The following is a 15842-nucleotide window of genomic DNA, read 5'->3' as shown; positions in this document are numbered from 1 at the left end:
TCCCCATATAACGGTACTGTTAAAAACTACTAAAAGCGCGATAAATCAAGCACTAAACACGCCAGAGACATTAAATTTTATCTCTGAGATGGTATAAGATGACTTTATAGGAACCGCGTTCAAAATTAGACAGTGGGCGTGGCACAGCCCACTTTGATACTTAAAATAGTATCAAATATTTTATTGCTTACTTTTGTTCCTGTATGCTATAGTTTGATAAAAAAAAATTATAATAATAACAAGTAAGGAAGAGCTAAGTTCGGATGTAACTGAACATTTTATACTCTCGCAAAGTCAAATAGTATACCCGTTTGAGATTTCTATGTGGATTGACTGATATTTTCGGTAGAAGGTCAACTACAGGCACTGGGGTCCACATATTTAGTACTTAGGGGCTTAAACCGTTTTGGTTCGATTTAGACAATTTTTGTCCACAAGGTGGCATACTTTAATCGCATTATTCACGCAAAGTTTTTTCCCGATACAGTCATTGTTGTCTGATTTGCATAGTGGAAAGTGAAAGAATCAGATGGAATTTAAAATGGTGTTATATGGGAAGTAGGCGTGGTTGTAGTCCGATTTCGCCCATTTTCACACTATGACATAGAAACATGTAAAGCACCGAATTTGGTTGAAATCGGTTAAGCAGATCTCAAGATATGGGTTTTCACCTAAAAGTGGGCTGTGCCACGCCCACTGTCTAATTTTGAACGCGGTTCCTATAAAGTCATCTTATACCATCTCAGAGATAAAATTTAATGTCTCTGGCGTGTTTGATGCTGGATTTATCGCGCTTCTAGTAGTTTTTAACAGTACCGTTATATGGGGAGTGGGCGGAGTTGCCACCCGATTTCAACTATTTTCACACCGTCAATAGAAGTGCTAAAAACATTTGCTTCTAGTGAATTTTGTTATTATAGCATTAGCGGTTTAGGAGATATGCACATTAAACCTATTAGAGGCGGGACCACGCCCACTTTAAAAAAAAAAGTTTTAACTGCAGATGCCCCTCCCTAATGTGATCCTGTGTACCAAATAACAGTCTTGTATCTTATTGCGGAGCTTAGTTATGGCAAGTTATTTGTTTTTGATTAATGGCGTTTTGTGGGCGTGGCAGTGGTCCGATTACGCCCATCTGCAATACCAACCGTCTCACGGTACCATGAAACATGTCTACCAAGTTTCATAAAGATATCTCAATTATTACTCAAGTTAGAGCTTGCACGGACGGACGGACGGACGGACGGACAGACAGTCACCCGGATTTCAACTCGTCTCTTCATCCTGATTGTTTATATATATAACGCGATTAGTTTAAGGTGATACAAACAACCGTTAGGTGAACAAAACTATTATACTCTGTAGCAACAGGTTGCGAGAGTATAAAAAAGTATACTATATCAACTTGGAGTGGCATTGCAGCTGAGTTACCCCTCAACAATGACCCAGTATAATATCAATTATAAAATAGATAAAAACCCTGTTGCCTTAAAATAACTAAAAAGAATTGAAACGAGTAAAAAAACTTACTAAGAATAATATATACCAAATATCATTCCGATCGACTCCAGGACTAAGTGCCAAATATGCACAGATATTAGTAAGTTCTTCTATTATACTCTTGCAACATGTTGCTCAAGAGTGCAATAGTTTTGCTCAATAAACCCAATATAACTAGTATATAGTTTTATAAACACATGTATATATGATAAGGATGACGAGACGAATTAAAAACCGGATGTCTGTCCGTCCGTCGGTCAAATTAAAACTTGGAAGCGTTCGTAAATGGGCGTATACGGACCAATGCCATGCCCACAAAACGTCATAAATCGAAAACGTATAAATTGCCATAACTAAGCCGCAAATTGAGATACAAAACTGTAATTTGGTACAACGAATAGCAATAACATTGCAAGAGTACTTAGCACTTCCTTACCTGTTTTATTTACATTTATTGTCCTCCAGCACTCAAATACTCGTCTCTATCTACCTATCATAACTAATAACAACACATAGGATCAGGCATGTTTTTCCAAACTAATTGTATTTTCAACAAAACAAAAAGTTTTAAGAAAAGTATAAGTTATTTGGCTCATTCTTTTTTGATGGAGAATTTTCATACTTTTTCCTAAAATTTTATTTAATGTCAAAGTAATCGAAAGCAACTTCAAGGAGACAAGATATTACATCTAGCACCAACAAAGAATAAAATTTTGGCTTTACATCGCTTTGTCAAAAGATATCATATACCCCTAAGCTAAATTCAAATTTCAGTTTGTAACTTTTTCTAAAATTCAGCATTATAAATGTTCATGGTTAAAGGGGTAATCAACTGCTCGATATATTATATAATATTATCTTCATATTATCTACAGATATGTACTCTCAATAATCTCCCATAGCAGACAACCTTTTGCTTTAATTTCTTCTGGCTTAGGCAGTAATATATAAGGTTCAGTAAAAATTAATCCTAATTTTTGCAATATAAGGTTTAATAATTTATATTTCGCGTTATATAAGTGCGATCGGATTACGCTATATGGCTTTAGAAAGATAAGATTTCACACTAAAAAACTCGCAGACAGTTTTGTTATTACTCCACTCAGTATTGTTTGAGCTCGCGTCAAAAATGGACACGAGAAAAAATGATATACGTCATACTTATAATAGATAAAGGCGAAAACATAAGCCAAGCGGCTGAAAATGTGAGGAGTGTTTATGGTCCTGATATTGTAGGAATCAATCATGCGAAATGTCGGTTTCATAGATTCCGTTCCGGTAATTTTTATGTCAAAGATGTACCACGTTCTGGAATACCAATGTTTCGATTGCACAAGAGCTAAACATTGCAAAAAAAAACCATTTGGAACCGTTTAAATAAGGCTGGATACAAAAAGAAGCTCGTTGTATGGACGAAACAATTTTCATGGACGGAATTTTCATATATTTGATCCAAATCGACAATTCCCCATGCTAAATAAAACCTCTAGTTTAATGAAAAATTAATGGATGAAATTAATTCTAGTGTCAAATCGGTTGAGGTTTTGACAATTCGAAATTGTTTGTTTTTTATGGCATTCGTTAATATTATATTGAAGCCTACTTCACATCAATGTTTAGTGTGGGTCTTCATTCCTTTATAAAAACGTTGGATATCACAGCATAGAACGTCGTTAGTATTCGTAATGGTTGACTCTCGTCTTCTTACTAGTAAATTATTGTGAAATGTCATGTTGAAATCCTATACAGCTACCAAACAATCGAATATGCAGTGCTCTAGTATGACTGGACAACACTTCAAAATAAAAGATAATATATAAAAATGATTTTGAATTAAATTATCGTAAATAGAAAATGATTAAAAAAAATTATTGTTCATATACGAAAATACCGAACATACATTAATTTTGTACACCTGGCCAGATCGTTGCAAATGATATTTATGTAATTTGAAATATTTAATTACGTATTTAGGATTAATAATATTCGAATACTTAATTTTAAAACTATTTTATTACTAGTAATAATTTACTTCAACAAATATGCAAGATAATTTAATTAAATTATGCGCTGAGAATTTCATGCATCATCCAACTTAAGCATTTCATTTAAGTTTAATCATTAAAGCCAAAAACCGCCAGCGTTGCCGGCGTAAAACCGCAAACATACATAACACAGTCAGCGAAACTGCTGTGTGCTCATATAACTGACGGCGTTGACTTCGATTCATTTGTGTAATTTACTCATATTGTTCATGTTCACATCTACGTATGTATGCAGTTAGTTATATGTAAACACCGCTATAGTATTGCTTGTTTCCTCAACTTTATTAATAATTTGATCTTTTATTGCTCTACAGTTGCCGTGGAATTGCATTATTAACGCAGCAGCTGTTTAAAATTATACACAAGCATGTTTATGTGTGCGTCTATGTATAGGCAGGCGTTAACACAATCAATTACAAACACACCGTTGTTGGTCAATCGATCGATTCGTGTTGCCGCCGCATGCAACCGGCGTGGTAAGGTGTAATGCGATTTTAACACAGTTTTTCCCAATTTGTGAGCTTTTTACTGTTTTCACTGCCATTCACTAGGCGCTGCAGTGATGTTTGCTTTTTCGCAGCCGCACGGCAATTACGGCAACTTTCCCATAAGCAGCTCACCTATCGACATATACATATATTTATGTACATACATATACTTATATATCTTTAAGTAAATATATAATTTTATATATACATATGTATATATGTCTATAATTAAGCACATGCACTATATACACATACATATGTACATATCCCCACTGCCGTGCCTCCTACGTCAGCCAAGGTGGAAAGTTTACACTTTTACCATTGCCACATTCAATCGAAAAGTAAATAAAAGGCAAAAAATAATATACATATATACAAAAGAAACGCAACAGCTGCGTTGTAAAGCAAATTGTTAGCAAATTTGTCCATTAATTTTTAATTAATGAACAAATGCAAAAAATAATACACAAAAAAATTATATTAACAGCAACTCATCCAAATATATGTACATATGTATAGTACATACACATTTATAAGCACGAATGGTATTTACTTAGGTATATATTTGTTTTCTTCGCGATTTAATGAAAATCGTCAGCGTGGCGCATCTTTTTGGCGTAAAATATTTCACTCGCCCACAAGCGCAGAACGCAAAAAGGCGTTAAAGTTCACAGCGCGGCACAAATATGCCTATTATTGTTATTTACATACATTTAAGAAATAGTGCAAATTCGTTTAGTTTGTTAATTGCGCGAAGATTAACAGCATTAGCCATTTGCCATTTTGCCACTTGGCAAATCCATACATCAACAAACGCGTGTTTACATGGAGCTAGCGCTAATTGCAATTAACGGTAGGGCAATTATTGCTTTCTAGCGCCAGCTATTAAAGTCACCGCATTATTAATCGTATTGTTGTTGTCATGCTATAAAAATACATTCTAATCCTTTACTTGTAGGTAGATGTGCGTGTGTTAAATAAATAGCAAAAAATTCGTTCATTTTTGTTAATTGCGTTAAGGGTCTCGAGCAGAAACGGAATATTTGCATATAAAAAATTAGATGTTTTATTTAAGCTTTTTATATTCTAAAGATTTTGTGAAATTTTCAAAGGAAAATATTCAAAACTCGCCCGTTATGACGTTATGTCCGCCATTCCTTAGGAAAAAAGATGCCTCCGCGTCGAGAGCAGAACAACGTATAGGATCATCAAAGGTAAAAAGAAATAATACGTGTTTTTATTAAGACCATAAACTACGTGTTGGACGAAGGAAGAACATAAAAAGTAAATATTATAATTTTGGCAGAAGCTTTTACAAAAAAATGCAATTTTTCTAAACGTTTTAAATAATTCTAATTGAACAAAAAATAATTTGTTCAAGACTTTGTAAAGATCGGTTGAGTAGTTAGCGAGAAATGTTGACAACTGACTTTGAAAACACAGTTTCAAGAAAATCGCGTTTAAAGCTTTAAGTGATTGTATAGCTGACCCCGAGCGCATCTTTTCAAGGCTGTATCTCCAAATCTAGTACTCGCATCAACTTGGGAATTTAAAACAATATTCTACAGATGTTATAAAATTACAAAAAGGTAATAAAAAAAAAATTTTTTTTGAAGCCGTGAAGTCCATGTAACCCCTTAGATCTACCTCTTCGCTGTAGTAAAACCTAAGTACTTGGCAGCGAAAATTGTTAGAAGATCCCACCCGAATTGTATAAATATTTAGAGACAGATAATAGCTGACAAAGTGACAGATACAATATAAGCGTTAAAGCATAACATTTGGGAGAATATACAATTTAGAAATGGATGTATAGAGAGCGAATACTAACCTAAAGATAAAAAAACAAACGTTAACTTCGGCTGCACCGACGCTAAAATACCCTTCACAAATAAAGAAGTTTCCATACAAGAACTTAGTTTGAGTAAGTGCGTATGGCAACTATATGAAATGCTTCCAAAATTTCGGGCAAATAACTTTTCATTTAGGAACTGGATTTTGCTCGGTTAATTTGTAAGGCAGATTTATGCTATAGTGATTCGATCTGAACAATATCCACGGACATTGCTCCTTTTGTGAAGATATCTCGTCATATCAAAAAGTTTTCGATAGAAGGACTTGATTCAGATCCATCTATTTGTATTACAGATATACAGTGTATATTACGTGTGCAAAATGTCGGGTAGATATCTCAAAAACTGAGGGACTCTACTCCGCTCGTCAAATCTTTTGGATATACTTTACATGGTCTCCGACGTTTCCCTTTGGGTGTTAAAAACATCGTGGCAAACATAATATACCTTATTCAGGGTATAAAATTATTTTGTATACAAGGACTTGATTTTAATAGGTCAGTCCGTATAACAGCCGTTCCAACCATTTAGCAACTCCTTGGGGAACAAATGACGTGTGAAAAATAGCAGTCAATCAAGCGCAATTTTGGTTTCTTTGATTCCGTTCCGGTAATTTCGATGTCAAAGAAGCACAACGCTCTGGAAGACCAATTAACGGCAATATCGATCAAATAATGGAAATTGTTGAATCCGACCATCATGAGGGCACTGCTTCGATTGCCCAGGAGATAGGCATGACATAAAAAACCATTTAAATAAGGCGGGATAGAAAAAGAGGTTCGATGTATGTGTGTTACATGAGTTAACGCCAAAAGCCTCATGGACCGATTTTTCATCTGCGAATCGCCGCTGAATTGTAACAATATCGATCCATTTCTGAAGGGGATGGTTACGGGTGATGAAAAATGGTTACTTACGACTTCAAAAGAAAACAGTTGTGGTCGAATTGGGGTGAGCCGTTGCAAAGGGTTTATAATTGGTGATGTCAAGGAATCATCTACTAAGCTTATTACCCACTATCACACTCTTAATGTAGACCTGTACTGTTAAGGACTGGACCGTCTAAAATAAGTCAGCTTTGACCAATAGGAGTAATTCACCAGAAGCTGCGGGAACTTGTTTATGAAGTTCTTATCTTATCCACCTTATAGTTTGGACTTGGCGTGATTACTATCTGTTCTCGCCTTTGCCGCATTTTTTTTTAAATTAAAACAAGTAAGGAAGAGCTAAGTTCGGATGTAACCGAACATTTTATACTCTCGCAAAGTCAAATGGTATACTCGTTTGAGATTTCTTTGTGGATTGGCTGATATTTTCGGTAGAAGGTCAACTATAGGCACCGGGGTCCACATATTTAGTACTTAGGGGCTTGAACAGTTTTGGTTCGATTTAGACAATTTTTGGCCACCAGGTGGCATACTTTAATCGAATTATTCACGCAAAGTTTTATCCCGATACAGTCATTGTTGCCTGATTTGCATAGTGGAAAGTGAAAGAATCAGATGGAATTTAAAATGGTGTTATCTGGGAAATAGGCGTGGTTGTAGTCCGATTTCGCCCATTTTTGCACTATAACATAGAAATATGAAAAGAACGCACCGAATTTGGTTGAAATCGGCTAAGCAGATCCCAAGATATGGGGTTTCACCTAAAAGTGGGATGTGCCACGCCCACTGTCTAATTTTGAACGCGTTTCCTATAAAGTCATCTCATACCATCCCAGAGATAAAATTAAATGTCTCTGGCGTGTTTAGTGCTTGATTTATCGTGCTTTTAGTAGGTTTTAACAGTACCGTTATATGGGGAGTGGGCGGAGTTGCCACCCGATTTCAACTATTTTCACACCGTCAATAGAAGTGCTAAAAAATTTGCTGTTATTATAGCATTAGCGGTTTAGGAGATATGCACATTAAACCTATTAGAGGCGGGACCACGCCCACTTAAAAAAAAGAATTTTTACTGCAGATGCCCCTCCCTAATGTGATTCTGTGTACCAAATAACAGTCTTGTATCTTATTGCGACGCTTAGTTATGGCAATTTATTTGTTTTTGATTAATGGCATTTTGTGGGCGTGACAGTGGTCCGATTACGCCTATGTGCAATACCAACCGTCTCACGGTACCAAAAAACATGTCTACCAAGTTTCATAAAGATATCTCAATTTTTATTAAAGTTAGAGCTTGCATGGACGGACGGACGGACAGACAGTCACCAGGATTTCAACTCGTCTCTTCATCCTGATCATTTATATATAAATAACTCGATTAGTTTTAGGTGATACAAACAACCGTTAGGTGAACAAAACTATTACACTCTGTAGCAACAGGTTGCGAGAGTGTAAAAATACAGTGTGTTTGGGACATATGAAGGTAAGTTTACTCCAAATTTCTTCAAAATTTCTTTGAACAAGATAAAAATTAAAAACTCAAAAAGTTTAATATTTTAGTTTTTCACATAAATTTTGAGGTTATATAAAAGTTGCAGATCTTCTCATTATCTACAATAAAAATTCAACCACGCCCCCTTTTCTTCTTCCCGATCTCAGCTGAATTGCTTTTCCTTCCATTTTTGTTATTTTATCTTTTATTTCCAATGGTTTCCACCTACAATGAATTTTTTGCACTTTTTACCATTTTCAATGGCTGGTCTATTAGGGTAGTAAAATATTATATATATCGAGGTATTGTATATACGTATAACAACATCGTTTGAAGTACGAATTGATGGAGATCAGAAAATACTTTTTTAAAAATTTCAAAAAGCAAGTAACATATTTCTAAACATTTTTGTATCAGTTAACTCTTTGCATTAAATAAAATTAGTTTAGAAGGGATAAAGTCATATTAATATATATTAGTTTTTCAGACCAGACGTATTTAAGTCAAATGGCTGGCGCAAATCTTAACCTATGCTTGCAAATATAATATTATGAGAGTACTCTGTTGTGTTTGTATTTGTATCAATTTAGCTAATTACAATGAACTATATTGAATTTCTACACGTGGTCAAAACATATACATACATATGTCGATATGAATATGTGTCCTTTAACTATCCTTGTAACCCAACTATTTATTTAGCGTTATACTGCATTTTACTCTCATTCTACTTCACTTAAATGCAGAAAGCTACACTCTCCGCACAACTCCAAATGTCCTTACATCGCTTAATTGTTTATTCCAGCTACGCAACTTAACGGTTCACACCAATGGCGCACAGCACCCACACAAGTTTTCAAAGTGAGTTGGAAATAGACTGACAGATTTCAAGCTAAGTAAAAGCGGTTGGAGAGACAGATTACGACTTAAGTAGATTAGCTGATGATTTATTAACACACTCGTGCGAGCAGCTTCCAACGGAGTAAAAATTCACGTGTAGAGAGTAAGTATTCTAAGCGAGAATGGCACACAGAATGCCGATACTAACAGGCAGTGGCTTTGGAGGTTCGCGATCTAGGTATGTTGAAATTACACTAGAATGTTATAGAATGTGATACGTCTTTTTTGTAAGAGATATTAATGTATGAAGTTTTGTTTTGCAGCACAGTTTGCTTTGCGTGTGTGCATCGCGTGTGTCATTAATTATATGTGAATTTAGACATATACTAGGGTGGGACAAAATATATATATATCTTTTTCTTACATACTGTGAAAATAAAGGATAGTTGTGACAATTATTTATATATATTAACAAAATAAGAATAATGCCTCGAAATCATAAAACACTTTTGTTGTTTTTATCGGTAATAAGACCATTTATAACATAGTAGGAAGTATTATTAAGATCCAAACAAAATAAGAAAATATTGCTGTATTATTTATATGGGAAATAAAAAATCACCATGCATAGATATATATAAAGAACTCAAACTTTTTTAAACTTTTTTGCCGTTAAAACAGACCATATTTTCACTGTATCTAAGGAAAATATTAAAAATAAAATTTATTTTTACCCACCCTAATATATGCATTTGTATTGCTACAAATTTTACATTATATGTATATACATACGATTGTAACACTGCGGGATTTTAATATCATTGATGCTGTTCCATTTATTTCAACTAAAATTTAAGAATGTTTGGGGAAATGTTTCATAAAAACCATAATCCACCTGAGGAACCTGAACAAGGGTTTTAGTCCGTGTGCTTGAAAAAAAAATTTTTTGCTTTGAAAAATTATAAATGTATTTCTGCAGAGATATTTCATATTTTTGGTGAAGTCTAATAAAAGTACCATCTTTAGATCATGTGCATGAGGCGTTCTACATTCTTTCCCTACACTATTTCGATATTGATTTTAAAGGGAACTTGACATCTAGTCTTAATTTGATAACATCTCAAATTCTAAAGTACTGCAAAAGCCAATTTGATCACAACCAGATTCGATAGAATGTCAAAATCACGGAGCTGTTTTTATTTTACAATACAAGGGTTGTACATATTTTATATTTCGGGATTAGAGAACAAAAAGAAATATTAATCACCGAAAATCGCTTTATTGTTTTTCAAAATATTTTCCATTAAGTTCTACGCACTTTTGCATTCGTTTGAACAAATTTTCGAAGCTTTTGCCACTCTTATTGAGGTATCTCCGAAACATACGTTCTGAACACATCAACCTCCTTTTCAGGTGTCAAAAAATGTTGACATCTTAGTTTATTTTTACGTAAGGGTCATTCGGTCCCAATCAAGACTATACGGTGGATGACTCATCAAATCGATGTTTTGAGTGCTTACAAATGCAGTGATTTCAGTCGATGTGTTAGCTCGCATTGTCGTGGTGAAGAGTGATCCGTCTTCGGCGCTTAGTTTTCCTGATTTTTTGGAAGACAAATGACAAACAATGGTTGTGTACCACTCAGAATTTAATGATCTGCGTTGTTCTAGTAGTACCGACGTTTTTCGAAGAAAGAAAATGATGACAAACAGAACTCGACAAGTTGAATATATGATAACACGTGATATAAGATACATACATATAATATCAGCTATTCCTGGATCCGACAAATTCATACATATAATATCAGCTATTCCTGGATCGAGCAATTCCATCTCCCACTATTGGAGAGAAATGGACGTGTGCAAAATTTCAGTTCGATATCTCAAAAAGTGGGAAACTAATTCGAGTATACAGACAGATGGACAGACAAAGAGAGAGACAGACAGACGGACATGGCTGAATCTACCCAGCTAGTCACGGTACCTATTTATATATATGTATATATTATTATGTGGTCTCCGGAGTTTCCTTCTGAGTGCTAGAAACTTCGTTGCAAAGTGAATATACCCTGTTCTGGTGATAAATATAATTCATAACTACGTATTCGATCTCAAACTTATAACCGTGAAAGACAAGACTGTCGAGATTATCCATGAACAATTTAGATTTTCAATTTGCTAGAAGAAAAGAAATTCTACAACACTTCTTCCATATGGTCACAGCACAAACCTTTCACCTTGACAGCACCGCTAATAAAATTATAGCCAAGAGAAACATAACAAGCAAAAAAATGCAATTAAGAAGCACAATGAGGAGAACTTCAAGTATAACGGTTGACAAGTGTATTTGTTCTCATGGTCAATAAGCGAGAAGCGTCTATTCACATTCACTGTCATATACGAGAACGCGCCTCATACACATTACTTACATTTACGCGCATCTAAATAGCATTAGATTCGCACATGCTAGAGCATTGTACATATACGAATGTACTTAAGAGCGAGCACACAGTTAAACACCTTTATACACAATCATTCGGCTGTGCAACAAAGTCGACTCAGTGCGTAATGTTGGTTGACAGTGAAACGTATTTAAAAATAACACAATACAACAGTTACGAAACAGAAATAGAATGTGCCGTAAGAGCGCGAGAATCTTAAATAAAAGATGAGTTACATATACTATGGAAGGGTTTAAGTTAAATGGCTCTGCAGAAGGAGGGCCGAAGGGTGCGCGACTACTCAGTCATGCTGGCAGCCAGGCCAAACTAGTAATGTCGACGCAAGTCAGGTGTACGGGGTCACACACTTGGCTTTCAGAATGTGAATGTTAAATGCTTGAGCAAAGAGAACATGACATGCTTGCAATTCAGCATTTGATAGTATGCATTATGAATAAAATAACAAATTGCACGTAACTGAATTGCACAAAGCGGCAGAATGTTGAATGCAACACACTGAGTGGTGCCTCGATGTGTTCGCCTTTCAACTTTAATTTAGCGTGTATTTTGCAAATTAGTAAAGCAAACGTGGACGTTCACTCACGCACACACACACCTATATTTCACCAAGCCCATGAGTGGAAACTGCTGAAAGCGAGAGGACTGGGGCGTAGCTGTCAAGGCCAACGATATAGGTTACTGAAAAAATACGTCCTAAAATAGTGAAATTAATTCAAAAATGCGGTTCGCAGAGTTGGAAAAATAACTTTGAATTGAAAACGCGTATGAAATACGAATACGCCAATTATAGTACATATTATATATCTATATAAATATGTAAATAATATTGAGGGCATATTGAGAGATAAAGCTTAAAACAAAATATAAATGCTTTCCTTATTTTATTAGAAATATTTTTTTATTTTAGTTTATACAATCAGTTTCTCAATTATCAAGTATAATTGGATGAAATATCGAATAATAAAAATTTTAACAATAAAAAAAATTCATATTCAACTTACACCTGTTATTTTAAGTAAAATCTAATTTTTCTACAAACTGTCATGTCTTTATTAATTTTTTATATTGTGGTACTTTGAGCAGGATATTTTAAGTCTGGCACGAAGTTTGTAACCCACAGAAGGAAACGTCGAAGACCCTTTAAAATAGATATGTAAATGATCAGCATGACGAGCTAAGTCGATTTAGTCTGTCTGTGAACACAGCATTATTATCAGTTTTTGAGATATCGACCTGAAATTTTGCACTCGTGCTTTTCTCCCATTTGTAGGAACCTTCAATATCGGACTATAATAGCATATAGCTGCCATACCAACTAAACGACCAAATTAAGTTTTGTATGCGAAACTTTTTAGTTAGCAAAATACCTTCACGAAATTTGGCACGGATTATTTTTAAGGCAGAGGTACAACCTCAGAAGAAATTATTCATATTCGACCACTACAGCATATAGCTGCAATACAAACTGACCGATCGAAATCAACTTGTTGAATGGAAACTATTCTATTTATGAATGGTATTAAGCTTCGGTGCAACCGAAGTTAACGTTTTTTTTTGGTTTAATTTTGGCAAGATTTAAAGGATACGTAAAACAAATAATATTTTTCAATATTTAATTAGTGGATTATTCTTATTTGTGGTCGAGAACTGTAGAGCAAACTAAAAGCAAACTAATAGACTAAAGTTAACTATAAAGAGGATGAACACTCTGAAAACAGTTTCGGTTTATGGTACGTATATTAGAGGTATGTATGTCTAAAAGCTCGATCGGCTTTAAATGCTTTCATAGAATTTGATTGGCACACAAAATTAATTATTTACTTAGCTCTATTAAAAATATGATTGTAAATTCTGTAAAGTTTTGTCGATAGCACATAACCAATTCATATTGCAAACAAACAGAGCTGAACGTACGTGGCGTATGAGCGACGCTATAAGTATTAAAAATATAATAATGCAAGTTATGTAAAAAAATTGATAAAAATGAGAAATATTAGTAATAATATTATTACACTACGTTATACCTGTGACAGATATATGGTAACAGTACTATACCACAAATGTGTCTCGCCAAATATAAACACTTTATATCGCAGGTTACTAAATGACCTATTTTATAGTAGTATTTTAGTCGACACAGCTAAAAATAGTTAACGAACATATAATGTACTAAAGCTCATGCACAAAATTTCTTCAAAATATTCTGTCCAAAATTTCCTTAAAGATATTGAACGTATTAAAATGCCGGTTGTCGTGCATAATACACATTTTGGTCTACGGTTGCCTAGCGACTATCAAGTAGCGCCAGTCGCAATTTTAACGCAAAAACACGACATTCACTACTTAGCAATACAATTGCAACTACACATTATAATTTGATCCTTTTTATTGAAATTCCTAAAATTCCTTTCGAAGTAAAATGAAAAATACTGTATATTAATATTTTAAAATCTTCTTACCACAACTTCGTCAATGTTCTAATGGACTCTTGTCATTTGAACTTACCTGAAAATAAAAGAATAAAATGATTCATTAATAGATGTTCTATTTTCTCAAAAGTCACATATTTTTAAAAATTGTTTAAAAAAAATCTGAATATTTTTCGACTGAAAATTCGCCAGGTTTTCTATTATATAATTCACAACTTCTGTTAATCTCTTAAAAAAATATTCATATTTAGTGAACTTTTGAAGATTTTCGAACTTCCGTTTTACTTTATACCGCATATATCGGCCAATTAGTGAATTATCTTAGTGAAAACGACAGAGAGTGTTTTACTAATAATAATACCTTGTGTTTAAAATGAATAAAATCGGGTGCAAACTTGCCCTAGCCCCAAAATAATTATACTATCAAGACTTTTGAACAGCCGGCTGACTGTACTACACATAAATTGGTGTTGGTAAGTGTACCTTAATGAAACTCAGGGAGCATATTATTAGCATGTGACATGTTAATAGTATGTGGTATTTCCAAAAAAAAAAAAAAATCGTGTCAATATATCCCCTATATTATACCTAATATGCAATTTTCGAAATTTCGGTTGGCCTTATATATCCCACTCCCATATACTACATATAATGATTTTCGTCATATAAAGAATTTCGATCCATTGGTTGACGTTTTATACATAAACTCAATATATTAAATTTAGCCTATTCGTTTGCTTTTATATCACATAAACCTTTAGTTGATGTGATACCAATTTCAAATTTTATTGTAATCGATTGAAGATTTATAATCGAATAATGAATTTTGAATTCTCAATAAAATTAAGTGAGTACATGACCTTCAATAAAAATTAATAAGATACCAAATTTGATTATTAATGAATGTTGAATTCTTTCGTAATTTTTTTTAAATAAAGTTTTGCCAACACCTCGCCCGGCTTTGATCCATGCAAGAGTATAAAAAGTTCGGTTACACCCAAACTTTGCCCTTCTTTGCTTGTTATATTTAAATATATGATAATATGCTATTATCTATCTCATAATATTACTGACCTATGACGTTGTTGTTCAATTGATTGGCCAATTCGATGCAGTTTGAGCGCGACAACTTGAAGTTTAATAAATTAGCACACGGGAGAAGCGAACACAATTTTCACTATAGTAGATGATGAAATTTGTGTACATTTATTTTGTTCAGTGAATTTTAAAATTAGTTTTTTAAATGAACAAGTATTTCATCTTTATAAATTATAATTTTCAGTACATAAAACTATAACGAGGTCACTTAAATATCAAATTTTATGATTTTCTGACTTTTTTTAAGATTTCCACACACTCGAAGAACAGTTAGAATAACGCTACCGATGATTTATCTAACATTGCCACTTTTGACTGCCACTACCACTTTGATATTTGTTTTGCACTTTAATTTGGTTTTACTTTAGTTTTCCGTTGATTTATACTTGAAGTTGACTTACACCATCCAAACTGTAGGACACACATGCAAACACTAGAAAAGCATACAGAATCAGAATAGCATATATAGTTGAACTGAAGACAACTTGGAGAAGCGGTACACAGTCAGTAGGTAAGTCAGGTAGCCTAAGTATCTAGGTAAACAATGGTTTGGTATTTATTTGGGTTCGGGTGAAAGACCAGACGAGTACCATGTCAGCTTAAAGCCCCTAGCGGAGCACACATGAACTGTCGAACTGCACTCAACTACTGCAAATGGCATTCAATCCTTTTAACAAATGCTTTTCATTCTTTTTTTTTGCCCTTCCTCACTCAAATTTCTTAGTTACACATCTACCTCACTCCTT

At 34.0% G+C, this 15842-nt stretch overlaps 1 protein-coding gene across 4 annotated transcripts in view; it reads right to left on the bottom strand.

Annotated features, from left to right (window-relative positions):
• Positions 1 to 15842, bottom strand: part of Eip63E (cyclin dependent kinase Eip63E) — a 298278-nt gene that overhangs the window by 206981 nt on the left and 75455 nt on the right. For 2 of the 4 annotated variants that reach the window (XM_036364859.2, XM_036364845.2), the window contains exon 2: positions 15073 to 15529. The exons of the other annotated variants lie outside the window; for them this stretch is intronic. The gene's annotated coding sequence lies outside the window, so the exon portion shown is untranslated. The remainder of the gene's footprint in view (positions 1 to 15072; positions 15530 to 15842) is intronic. 4 annotated transcript variants of the gene reach the window in all.

Source organism: Bactrocera oleae, chromosome 6 (assembly GCF_042242935.1).
Source record: "Bactrocera oleae isolate idBacOlea1 chromosome 6, idBacOlea1, whole genome shotgun sequence".
NCBI lineage: Eukaryota > Metazoa > Arthropoda > Insecta > Diptera > Tephritidae > Bactrocera > Bactrocera oleae.
Note: the sequence above shows the minus strand (reverse complement) of the source record. Positions and strands in the feature narration are given on the sequence as shown.